At 44.6% G+C, this 12,444-nt stretch overlaps 1 protein-coding gene and 1 pseudogene across 3 annotated transcripts in view; both read left to right on the forward strand.

Moving 5' to 3' along the window:
- The first annotated feature begins 4,358 nt into the window (after positions 1 to 4,358).
- Positions 4,359 to 12,444, forward strand: part of TRIM2 (tripartite motif containing 2) — a 166,493-nt gene continuing 158,407 nt past the window's right edge. Inside the window, exon 1 of one of the 2 annotated variants that reach the window (XM_053583117.1) lies at positions 4,359 to 4,450. The gene's annotated coding sequence lies outside the window, so the exon portion shown is untranslated. The remainder of the gene's footprint in view (positions 4,451 to 12,444) is intronic. The other variant, XM_053583126.1, reaches the window with a different exon arrangement.
- Positions 6,555 to 7,534, forward strand: LOC128580805 (tetraspanin-6-like; annotated as a pseudogene). Its single transcript, XR_008378746.1, has one exon. The product of XR_008378746.1 is annotated as a tetraspanin-6-like (transcript).

Below are 12,444 nucleotides of genomic sequence, written 5' to 3' on the forward strand. Positions count from 1 at the left end.
GTTACTGAGCTAAGTCAGTTAATTGGAGCTTCAGCTCTTTAGAAGGGTTCAGTGAAGCTCTGTGGATGGATAATTGAAGCTTCAGTTGCCAAGAGTTGCACAACTAAGAGGTAGTTGTTTTGGACCAAGGGTAAAATTTTAATTAGATGAGCATTCTTAAAGGGCATATAGCAATTTTCTGCATTGCATAATTTAATGGTTTGAAATTTAGAAAGAAGTGATGTCATCTGCCCATATTTTAAAAAGAGTACAATATCTGCCTCTGTAATTATTTTGTGTACTATTTTTAATAACAGCAATAGGCCCATGCCAGGGGCCATGATGGCCAGGAATAACTGGGCCCCAGGGAGTGTGAAATAGCTTTGTCAGCGTTTCAGCACTTCATCTTTGTGTTTTATCAGTGAAATTCCTGGCAAACTCTTCCTTCCAACCTTTTGAAGTCCCCTCTTCCTCCTTGTTTTAATTTTCTATCCCAGCCTTCCAAGGAGTTTACCTAAAATGAACTGAGTTCAAATGTAGTCCTTCCCAAATTGTCACTTGTGAATGTCTTTCTTCTTGATTGATTTTTAATAAAATATATGATGAAAGAATCAGTAAATACTGAGAATGCCTAACATACTTGATAAATTATTACACTCAGCATTTATTCGGGGTAAAAATTATGCCTAACAGTACTATGAAGAGGTAGAGACGTCGAGATGTATTTAGTAAAAAATTGATTAGGTGAATTGTTTTGATTTTTGGTGTATGGTATTATGGAAAGAACCTTGGACTGGGAGTTAAGAGACTTGGGTTCCTAACCTGGTTCTGCTTCACCATATAACTCTGGGTGAGTCACTTAATTTTGCAAGGCATTGGTTTCTAATTATCTAGTCAGATTACCTAGAAAAGCATTCAGTTTTCTAAAGTTCTTTGGTTAGTTTTTTTAAAATGATACTTTCTGAGTAAAAGGTTGATAATTGGTTTTGGTTTTCTCTGGTTTGTGTATTCATCCCACTAGAAAGAGAGCCAGGCTGCTCTCTTTGACATCTCAAATGCTTTTTAATAAATGTTAGTTAATCATTTTCTTTTTCCTTTTGCCCTGGAAAACAATTCTTCACAACTCCTGCTCAGCAGCAGCATCGTGCCTATTTTTAAATTGGGTTGTTTGTCCTTTTGTTGTTGAATTGTGGGAGTTTTAAAATATATATCCTGGATATTACAATCTTATCAGATATATGATTTACAAGTGTTTTCTTTCATTCCATAGGTAGTTGTTCCACTTTCTTGATAATGTCTTTTGAAGCACAAAAGTTTTTTTTTTGAGACAGAGTTTCAAGCTGTCACCCTGGGTAGAATACCGTAGCATCACAGCTCACAGCAACCTCAAACACTTGGGCTTAAGTGATTCTCTTGCCTCAGCCTCCCAAGTAGCTGGGACTACAGGTGCCTGCTACAACACCCAGCTATTTTTTTTGTTGTAACAACAACAAAATTATCATTGTTGTCTTAGCTGGCCCAGGCTGGGTTTGAACACGCCAGCCTGGATGTATGTGGCCAGCACCCTACCTTCTGAGCTATAGGCGCCACCACAAAAGGTTGTTTTTTTTTTTGAGACGGATCCTCAAGCTGTCACCCTGGGTAGAGTGCCGTGGCATCACAGCTCACAGCAACCTCTAATTCCTGGGCTTAAGCGATTTTCTTGCCTCAGCCTCCCACGTAGCTGGGACTATAGGCGCCTGCCACAACGCCTGGCTATTTTTTGGTTGTAGTTGTCATTGTTGTTTGGCAGGCCCGGGCTGGATTCAAACCTGCCAGCTCTGGCGTATGTGGCTGGTGCCTTAGCTGCTTGAGCTACAGGTGCCGAGCCGCCACAAAAATTTTTAATTTTGATGAAGTCCACTTTATCTCCTGAAGCTTTTTTTTTTTTTTTAATGACAGGATTGTAATAATTTAAAAGAAAACAAGATCCTTTCTAGATGGTAATTTGTACTTTAAAATCAGAAGCCATGAGTGTATAGATGTAACAGCTCTTTTGGAATCATAAATATAAAAACCAAAAGGGGCCTCATTCATCATTTGGAAGAGGTTTCAGAGAAATTTTACTCTAAACAAATTAAGCATCAGTAGTAGAATTGTAAATATTTTCCAAGTAGCATAGATTAGAAAGACAACATCTTTAGATTATTTTTATTTATTTATTTATTTATTTTTTATTTTTTTTGTAGAGACAGAGTTTCACTTTATGGCCCTTGGTAGAGTGCCATGGCATCATACAGCTCACAGCAACCTCCAACTCCTGGGCTTAAGCGATTCTCCTGCCTCAGCCTCCTGAGTAGCTGGGACTACAGGTGCCCACCACAACGCCCAGCTATTTTTTGGTTGCAGTTCAGCCAGGGCCGGGTTTGAACCCGCCACCCTCGGTATGTGGGGCCGGCGCCTTACCGACTGAGCCACAGGCGCCGCCCCTTTAGATTATTTTTATTTATAATCAGTACCAGAAGGACTTAAGAAAGACTTTGTAGAAAATGAATGTATTTTGGGTGGCACCTGTGGCTCAGTGAGTAGGGTGCCAGCCCCATATACTGAGGGTGGCGGGTTCAAACCCAGCCCCGGCCAAACTGCAACAAAAATAGCCAGGCGTTGTGGCGGGCGCCTGTAGTCCCAGCTGCTTGGGAGGCTGAGGCAAGAGAATCACCTAAGCCCAGGAGCTGAAGGTTGCTGTGAGCTGTGACGCTACGGCACTCTACCAAGGGCAATGAAGTGAGACTCTGTCTCTAAAAAAAAAAAGAAAAAGAAAAAAAGAAAATGAATGTATTTCAACATTTTCTCTGATACTTAATTTGAGAATCACTGTGCTTCCCTTTACAAATAATGAGACCCTTCCAAACTGTAATGACTGTACTTTCCTCAAAGTTTGTATACCTATAATTTGTGTAATGCCGCACAATCAACCAAATAGCTCTTAACTTTATTTTTATCTTAGCATATTATTTAAAAATAATATAAAGGAAAAAAAGCCACAGTTTATTTTCTGGTTCTTGGTTATTACCATGGATATTGGAAGATTAATCTGGTTTAGTATTTTTCTTGTTTTGAGACAGTCTCACTCTGTCGTGCTGGGTAGAGTGCCATGGCATCATAGCTCATACAACCTCCAGCTCTTGGGCTTGAGCAATCCTCTTGCCTCAGCCTCCTGAGTAGCTGGGACTACAGGCCTAAGGCACAATGCCTGGCTAGTTTTTCTATTTTTTTTTTTTTTTTAGAAGCAGGATCTTGCTCTTGCTCAGGCGGGTCTTGAATTCCTGAGCTAAAGCAATCCTCCTGCCTCAGCCTCCTTGAGTATAGGATTATAGGAATGAGCCACCTTGCCCAGCCTTGGTTTAGTATATTTTGAAGCAGAATTTTATCATAGTCAAATGACAGAAGGAAGCCATGGCTGTCCTGTCTCTTTCCAAATATATTGAACTAATTTCTACTTTGTTTACATATGTGTGAAACAATTAAATGAGTACTTTAAAAAATGAAAACAGACACATCATATGTAAGCCTGCTGACTTGGGAAATAAAGTAAGTCCATTTCTCTGGGTTCTGAAGACATACCAATGAAATCAATCACTTTCTCTGTAGATGAGATCAGTGCCTCTTATCTAATAGCATATAAATAAAATAAATTACCCAATTCATAAAAGCATCTTCCTTGGCCTTTGTTTTTTGATTGAAAAACTCCTATCTACCTCATGAACGTTACATTATTAACCCTGGAAAATAAAAGATAGTTAATGCAACATAAATGTCTGTGGCTTTAATAAATAAATATTATTGGCTGGGTGAGGTGGAGGATCACTTGAAGCCAGGGGTTCAAGACCAACCTGGGAATCAGTCTGCCCAAGTGGTTCATATTTGTAATCTCAGCTGTTCAGGAGGGTGAGGCGGATCACTTGAGCTCAGGAGTTTGAGGTTGGTGTGAGCTGTGATCAGCACTGCACTCTAACAGGGACAACAGTAAGACCCTGTCTCTAAAAAAACGCAAAGACAAAAAATACGCATTAGTATGTGTGCAGCACACAGACCCTTACTAAAATTGGTCTTCTGTGGGCAGTGATTAAGCTTTTCAACTTGGACCCCTTTCGTTCTGGGAAACTGCAGCCCTGAGACCATGAGAAGTGCAGCCCTTCCTATTCACTTTCTCATTCCCTCTCTGACTTCAGAATGAAACACAATATCTTAAGCAAACAGAGCCCAAAGAGGCTGATCATTGGCTCCCATTGTCCCCTGAGACCACAGCACCGCCCCTTTGGCTTTGTGCTGACACGTTGTTTATATTTTAGTGAGGGCCACCCTTTAACTCCGCAGCCAATGACTATAATGGGCCCAATTGTCTGCGGGCTGCAGGGAGCTCAGTCCCCTGATCTGAGGAGGATGGAGTTGGTCTTTGATATGCAGGAGTGGTGGCTGTTATGGAACTCAGGTAAGGACGCTTCTAAGTGTGTGATGATTCTTTCTCTGGGCCAGCTGATTAATCTGGGGCACTGGGAGAGAAACCAGTCTGAGTTGCAAGCTGTTTCCTGGTTTCAATTTGTTTATGTGCATAAACAAATTTCCTGGGATTTACTGACAAAGGTCATCATAAGCTCTGTCAACCCAGGCAAGAAAGGAGCAAGGAAGCAAAACATGGCGGGAGAGATGCAGCCGGATTTGACACCAAACAAGATGTATGTGGCAAAGCATAAGGCCGTTTCCAGCAATGCTGTAAGAATCAAATGCTGTTTCGTTTTCTAACTTGGTTGTTCCCAGTGCAGCGATGCTGTAAGAATCAAATGCTGTTTCATTTTCTAACATAGCTCTTCCAGCTCTTCCCGGTTGGGAGTTTGGCTGGCCACTGTGAGGTGTCTGTGAGCTAGCTGTTAGCCGATGGAACTCAGTTGACCCTGTTTGAAATGGTCTGATATCTGCTAGTATTTTCAAAGGGCAAACCATAGTAATCATGTATGTCATAAATAGGTCTATTCAGAAATGTGGGAACATTTAGAGCTGACAGGCTGTAAAGTTTTACTGCCCCATAAAAGTGTTCAAAAGAGTACTATGGCCATCTGCAGGAGAGCTCTGCAATGAAGGAACAGTCCCAGGAGAATAGCATATTTGTCCTTGACTACCCAAGTGAGAAGTCAGTAGAGTGAGGACAGAGAGGCCAGGACAGGGAGGCCAGGAACACATGAAGTAGGTGTGCGACTCCAAATGGGCTCAGCCAGCCACACCTCCAGTGCTTTCTGGTTTCTGGCATGTGAATAAGTAAAGGTGAAAAACTGTTCAGGCTCTGGTCTTTGGTGTCCACTTTCATCGTGCTAGATGGCCCATTTGGTGCTTAGCAAGACACCTAAGTGCAGAGGGCACACATGTGGCAAGGGAGGAGCTCTCATTCAGACCCACAAGGTGGGTAGGAGGAGATGGAATGTATTGGGCTGAGCAATATAGCAAGACCCTGTCTCTGCAAAAAAATTAAAAAATCGGGTGGCACCTGTGGCTCAAGGAGTAGGGCGCCGGCCCCATATACTGGAGGTGGCGGGTTCAAACCCGGCCCTGGCCAAAAACTGCAAAAAAAAAGAAAAGCGGGTTCAAAAATCACCCAGGTGTGGTGGCAGGCACCTATAGTCCTAGCTACTTAGGAGGCTGAGGAAGGAGGATCACTTGAGCCAGGAGTTTGAGGCTGCAGTGAGCTATGATCATGCCACTGCACTCCAGCCTAGACAATAGAGCAAAACCCTATCTAAAATAATAATAATAATAAAAGAAAAGAAAGAAAGAAAAAAATTCCTGCCTCCTGCTAAATAGGAGAACCACCTATGGCAGCCTTAATCAGAAATTTTGTCCTTTCATTTCTTTCTTTTTTTTTTTAAGACAGAGTCTCACTATGTCACCCTTGGTAGTGTGTTGCACCCTTATAGGTGCAGCTCACAACAACCTCCAAGTCCTGGGCTTAAGCAATTCTCTTGCCTCAGCCTCCCAAGTAGCTGGGACTACAGGCATCCGCCACAATGCCTGGCTATTTTTTGTTGCAGTTGTCATTGTTGTTTAGCTGGCCCGGGTCAGTTTCAAACCCACCAGCCTTGGTGTATGTGGCTGGCGCCATAACCATTGTGGTACGGGTGCCAAGCCTGTTCTTTCATTTCTGATTAACCTCATGGTATGAAGTCAAGGAGCTCAAAGGTCTGTGTTTGATATTGACAAAAGCCTGATAAAATGAAGAAGCAGGGTTTAATTTTTAGATAAAACTAAAGGTGGCAGGGTGCAGTAGCTCCCGCCTATAATCCCAACTCTCTGGGAGGCTGAGCTCAGGAGTTTGAGACCAGCCTGAGCAAGAGTGAGACCCTGTCTCTACTAAACATAGAAGAATTAGCCGGGTGTTCTGGCAGGCAGGCATCTGTAGTCTCAGCTACTTGGCTGAGTAGTACTTGGGAGGCAGAAGCAAGAGGATCACTTCAGCCCAGGAGTTTGACGGTGCTGTGAGCTTTGAAACCAGGGCACTCTACCTGACGTGACAGATTCAGACTCTCAAAAAAAGAAGCAAGCTGTTCCCATCGCCCGGTGCGGTGGTGCAGGGTCTCCAGCTAGTTATGGCGTCCCCGTCTCGGAGACTGCAGACTAAACCAGTTAGCACTTGTTCCAAGAGCGTCCTCCTGATTTACACTTTCATCTTTTGGATCACTGGTGTTGTCCTCCTTGCCGTTGGCATTTGGGGCAAGGTGAGCCTAGAGAATTATTTTTCTCTTTTAAACGAGAAGGCCACCAATGTCCCCTCACACTCATTGGCACTGCCACTGTCATTATTCTTTGGGGCACCTTCGGTTGTTTTGCTACTTGCTGAGCGGCTGCCTGGATGCTAAAACTGTATGCAATATTTCGGACTCTCATGTTTTTGGTCGAACTGGTCGCTGCCATTGTAGGATTTGTATTCAGACATGAGATTAAGAACAGCTTTAAGAATAATTATGTGCAGGCTTTCAAACAATAGAACTCTACAAGAGATTATAAAAGCGATACAGTAGACGAGATACAGAACACGTTGCGTTGTTGTGGTGTCACTGATTATAGAGATTGGACAGATACAAATTATTACTCAGAAAAAGGATTTCCCAAAAGTTGTTGTAAATGTGAAGATTGTTCTCCACAGAGAGACGCCGATAAAGTGAACAATGAGGGTCATTTTATAAAGGTGATGACCATTATAGAGTCAGAAATGGGAGTTGTTGCAAGAATTTCCTTTGGAGTTGCTTGCTTTCAGCTTATTGGAATCTTTCTAGCCTACTGCCTCTCTCATGCCATAACAAATAACCAGTATGAGATAGTGTAATCAGTGTATCTGCGATTTACTCCTCTCCAACTTTAAGGATACTTAAAGTAGCCCCCCGTGAATTATAAGATTGCCTGGACGGAAGACTGACAACTCTACTTACCTAAGTAGACTTCAGAACTACACCAGTAGGCTTATTCGATCAAGATACTTGTTCAATATGTCCTAAGTCCACCTTCTGTCCCGTTCATCTTAGATTGTCCCCTAAAAAACTGGAAGAGGGCGGCGCCTGTGGCTCAGTCGGTAAGGCGCCGGCCCCATATACCGAAGGTGGCGGGTTCAAACTCGGGCCCGGCTGAACTGCAACCAAAAAAAATAGCTGGGCGTTGTGGCGGGCGCCTGTAGTCCCAGCTACTCGGGAGGCTGAGGCAGAATTGCTTGAGCCCAGGAGTTGGAGGTTGCTGTGAGCTGTGTGATGCCATGGCACTCTACCGAGGGCCATAAAGTGAGACTCTGTCTCTACAAAAAAAAAACTGGAACAGCTAGTAAATTATAAATGAATAAAAAAAAAGAAGCTAAAGGTGAACTATGGGACTTTAATACATCTCATCCTTTATAAATCTCCCCACTTCTCCAAATCCTCAGAATTTGTATCTGTTATGTAGGTACCTTGTCTAAAGCTACTATGTTGTTTGTGGCTCCTGGAGGTATTAAATCAGAATGCAAAGGTTATTTTTTGAAAGAACTTGACTCAAAACAACATGAGTGCTTACTCATGTTGAGCCTACTGTATGAAAACACAAGGCTGTCTCCAAGTGAGGCCAAGTCTCCTTGAGTGGTCCGTGAGCCCGAGAAAGAGGGGTGAGTTGCCTGGTGAGGTGGTCTTGTTAGGGAATGGAACCTGTGATTCTGCCAAGGAACTTTCCATTCTGGCAGGGAGGGCGGAGGCATATATCATTGACCCTGCAGGCCCACCACAGACTATGTGAATCCAGGCTCCCTTCAATGCTTTTCCACATTCCCTCCTGACTGGGCGTCCCACACTTTAACTCAACACTAACTCGAGTTAGTACAGACCTCATAGGTCAAGGGCTCAGCCCCACCAGCCTGCTCCCACTTCAGATGCTATCCCCAAGCCTCAGGTTGTCACCTGTGCTTCTGACCCACCAGCTGTAAGTCAGAGATGCCCGCAACCCCTCCTTTGGTTCAGTCATTTGTTAGAGTGGCTCACAGAACTTAGGGAAACTTTTTTTTTTTTTTTTTGAGACAGAGCCTCAAGCTGTCGCCCTGGGTAGAGTGCTGTGGCATCACAGCTCACAGCAACCTCCAACTCCCGGGCTCAAGCAATTCTCCTGCCTCCGCCTCCCAAGTAGCTGGGACCACAGGTACCCACCACAATGCCCGGTTATTTTTTGGTTGCAGCCGTCATTGTTGTTTGGCAGGCCCAGGCTGGATTCGAACTCGCCAGCTCAGGTGTATGTGGCTGGCGCCTTAGCCGCTTAAGCCACAGGCGCCAAGCCGGGGGAAACACTTTTTATTATATTAAAGGATATTACAAGCAATACAGAGGAAGAGATGCATGAAGCAAGGTGTGGAGGAAGGGTGGCAGAGCTTCCTCTCACACCCTCTACACCCCATCCTGGGCACCACCCTCATGGGTGCAGCTGTCTGGGTGCTCTCCAGCTTTGGTTCCTTTTGGCTTTTGTGAAGGCTTCATTACACAGGCAAAGTTGATTAAATCATTGCTCACTGGTTGTTGAATCAATGTCCAGCCCCTTTCACTCCCTGGAAGGGGTGGAGTGGGGAGAGGTAAAGTCCCCAGCCCTCTCATTACAAGGTGGGATTCTCTAACATCAGCTCCCAGCCATCAGTCATTCCTTAGCATACAAAAAGACACTGTCACTTAGTAGATTCCCAGGGCTTTAGGAACTGTGTGCCCAGCAAACTGGGACAAGATCGAATACACATATATTTATCGTAAGTCACAATATCACACCGCCCAAGGATTCCCACTTCAGGTCACTTGCCTGTGTAACTTTGCACAAGTTACTTGACCTTTCTGTGCCCTAGTTCCCTTATAAAATGAGCCGTATACCGGGAAGGGCCAGCTGGGGGATGCCTTTGGGGCCTGGCCCTGCCACATTGGTAGTCCTATGCCACATGGACCGTGGCCCATGTGGAAGGACAGAGGCAGTGGGTGGAGAGTTACAGTGTTAAGAGCAAGAGCTTTTTGATGCAAACAAACCTGATTGTTCGAAACATTTTTGCTGTTTTACTTGTGTGATACTCAAGTTGCCTCATCTCAATTTCCTCTGCTAAACAGTGAGGATGACAATCTGTCACTGCATTATTGTTTGGCTTAAGTGTGGTAATGACTCAAAGTTTGTTTTTTTTTTTCTTTTTTTTGAGATAGAGTCTCAGTCTGTTGCCCTCTGTAGAGTGATGTAGCGTCACAGCTCACAGCAACCTCCAACTCCTGGGCTTATGCGATTCTCTTGCCTCAGCCTCCCAAGTAGCTGGGACTATAGGCACCTGCCACAACACCTGGCTATTTTTTGTTGCAGTTGCCACTGCTGTTTTAGCTGGCTGGGGCCGGGTTTGAACCCACCATCCTTGGTATATGGGGCTGGCGCCCTACCCACTGAGCCACAGGTGCCACCTAACTCAAAGTTCTTTATACAGTGTTCAGTGTTCAGCAAATATTCAGTGAACATTGACCTCTTTTTTTTTTAGACAGAGTCTCATTCTGTCACCCTGGATAGAGTGCTGTGGTGATAGCAATCCTCCCTCCTTAGCCTCCCAGAGAGCTAGGATTACAGGCTTGAGCCACCACACCCAGCCTAATATTAACTCTTTCATTAGAATGCTACCAGCACCTGAGGACAGTCATAAGTACTGATTAAGTTTGCCCAAGGTCTCTTTGGTTTATTTGCTAAGTTCTGGAGAAAGGAAATGGTAAGGGAATGCAGTGTGGTAGAAGGAACAGCAGGCTGGATGTCAGCAGGCTGGCCCTCTGGTCTCCACCCTGCTGGGGCCTGCTGGGGCATTGGGTGAGTTTCTCCCTCTGGGCTCAGGTTTTCTGATCGTCCATGAGGTACCATCTTCAATGTCCATTTGAACTCCTGGTCTGTGATCTACATCTGACAAGGACTTACAAGCAAAGTTGTTGTGGTTGGAAATCATCCTCGAGCACTCGCTGATCACACTTATCCATGTCGAAGGGTCATCCAAGAATAAGAGGTGGGTCTGATGTATGATTGGAGAAATAGGTTTCTTGTTTTCATAGGAGGTATGCACTCAAGTTAGTTACTTTATACAATAAGAAAGTACCTATTTTTTTTTTTTTTTCTTGCAGTTTTTGGCCCGGGCTGGGTTTGAACCTACCACCTCCGGCATATGGGGCCGTCACCCTGCTCCTTTAAGCCACAGGCGCCATCCGAAAGTACCTATTTTCATTTTGAGACAGAGTCTCACTTTGTCATCCTTGGTAGAGTGCTGTGGCGCCATAGCTCACAGCAACCTCAAACTCCTGGGTTCAAGAGATCCTCTTGCCTCAGCTTTCCAAGTAGCTGGGACTACAGGCTCCCGCCACAACGCCTGACTATTTTTAGAGACAGTTCTCACTCTGGCTCAGGCTGGTCTCAAACTCATGAGCTCAAGCAATCTGCCAGCTTTAGCCTCCCAGAGTGCTGGGATTACAGGCATGAGCTTGTAATCACACCTGGCTTACCTGCTAATTATAAAATTTGTATTTACCTACAATTTTCATAATAATTTGTATGAAAAGTATAATATTCCACAGATGTGCCAGGACCAGAACATAGTGAGTCAGCTGAGCTTGAATCTCAGGTCTACTGGTTTGTAGAGACTACTAGTGACCTTGAATAAGTTACTTAATGTCTCTAATTCTCATTTTCTTCACTTGAAAATGGGAAGAATAGGTTCAACGCCCATTGTACAGTAGTTATGGCACCAGCCACATGCACCAGAGCTGGGAGGTTCAAACCTAGCCCAGGCCTGCTAAATAATGACAACTGCAACAAGAAAATAGCTGGGCATTGTGGCAGGTGCCTATAGTCCCAGCCACTTGGAGGCTGAGGCAAGAGAATTGCTTAAGCCCAAGATTTGGAAGTCAGTATAAGCTGTGATGCCACGGCTCTCTACTGAGGGTGACATAGTGAGACTGTCTCGAAAAAGAAAATGGGAAGAATAGTGTCTAGCCTTTGACTCAGCGCCTGTGGCTCAAGTGGCTAAGGCGCCAGCCACATACACTTGAGCTGGCGGGTTCGAATCCAGCCCGGACCCGCCAAACAACAATGACGGCTACAACCAAAAAATATCAGGGCGTTGTGGCAGGCACCTGTAGTCCCAGCTGCTTGGGAGTTGGAGGCAGGAGAATTGCTCGAGCCCAGGAGTTGGAGGTTGCTGTGAGCTGTGATGCCACAGCACTCTACCCAGGGCGAGAGCTTGAGGCTCTGTCTCAAAAAAAAAAAAAAAAAATAGTGTCTAGCCTACTATTCTATTTTGAAATTGAAAGAGCACATAGTTGACCCTCCATTGTGCTTGGCTTTTTCCTTTTCCCTCCCAGATGGAGCACCCCCTCTATTTTGATTGAAGTTTGTAGATGATGCTCCAGAGCAGTGGTTCTCAACCTTCCTAATGCCACGATCCTTTAATACAGTTCCTCATGTTGTGGTGACCCCCAACCATAAAATTATTTTCATTGCTACTTCATAACTGTAATTTTGCTGCTGTTATGAATTGTAATGTAAATATCAGGATGTATTTAGGCGACCCCTGTGAAAGGGCCATTCGACCCCCAAAGGGGTCACAACCCACAGGTTGAGAACCACTGCTCCAGAGGGTACCAAGCAGGGAGCATTGAACTGTTCTGAGCTGCAGAAGCATCAACCTGCAAGGCAAGGTCTCCAGCTGGGATCCCATCTTGGGGTGGGGTGGGGACTGAAAACCATCTCCACACACAGGATGAAATGAGTCCATTTAAGAGTTCTAGCCTCAATTCCTTCTTCTTAAAATTTGGTAAGAGTGGAGTCTTTTCTTTGCAAGACCCTGGAAAGCTCTGGGAAAACAGACGCCCTGCAACCAAGGATCTAATCATGCAGGGGTCCTCAAACTTTTTAAACAGGGGGCAAATTCACTGTCCCTCAGACCGT

The sequence above is a fragment of the Nycticebus coucang genome, chromosome 1 (assembly GCF_027406575.1).
Source record: "Nycticebus coucang isolate mNycCou1 chromosome 1, mNycCou1.pri, whole genome shotgun sequence".
Lineage (NCBI taxonomy): Eukaryota > Metazoa > Chordata > Mammalia > Primates > Lorisidae > Nycticebus > Nycticebus coucang.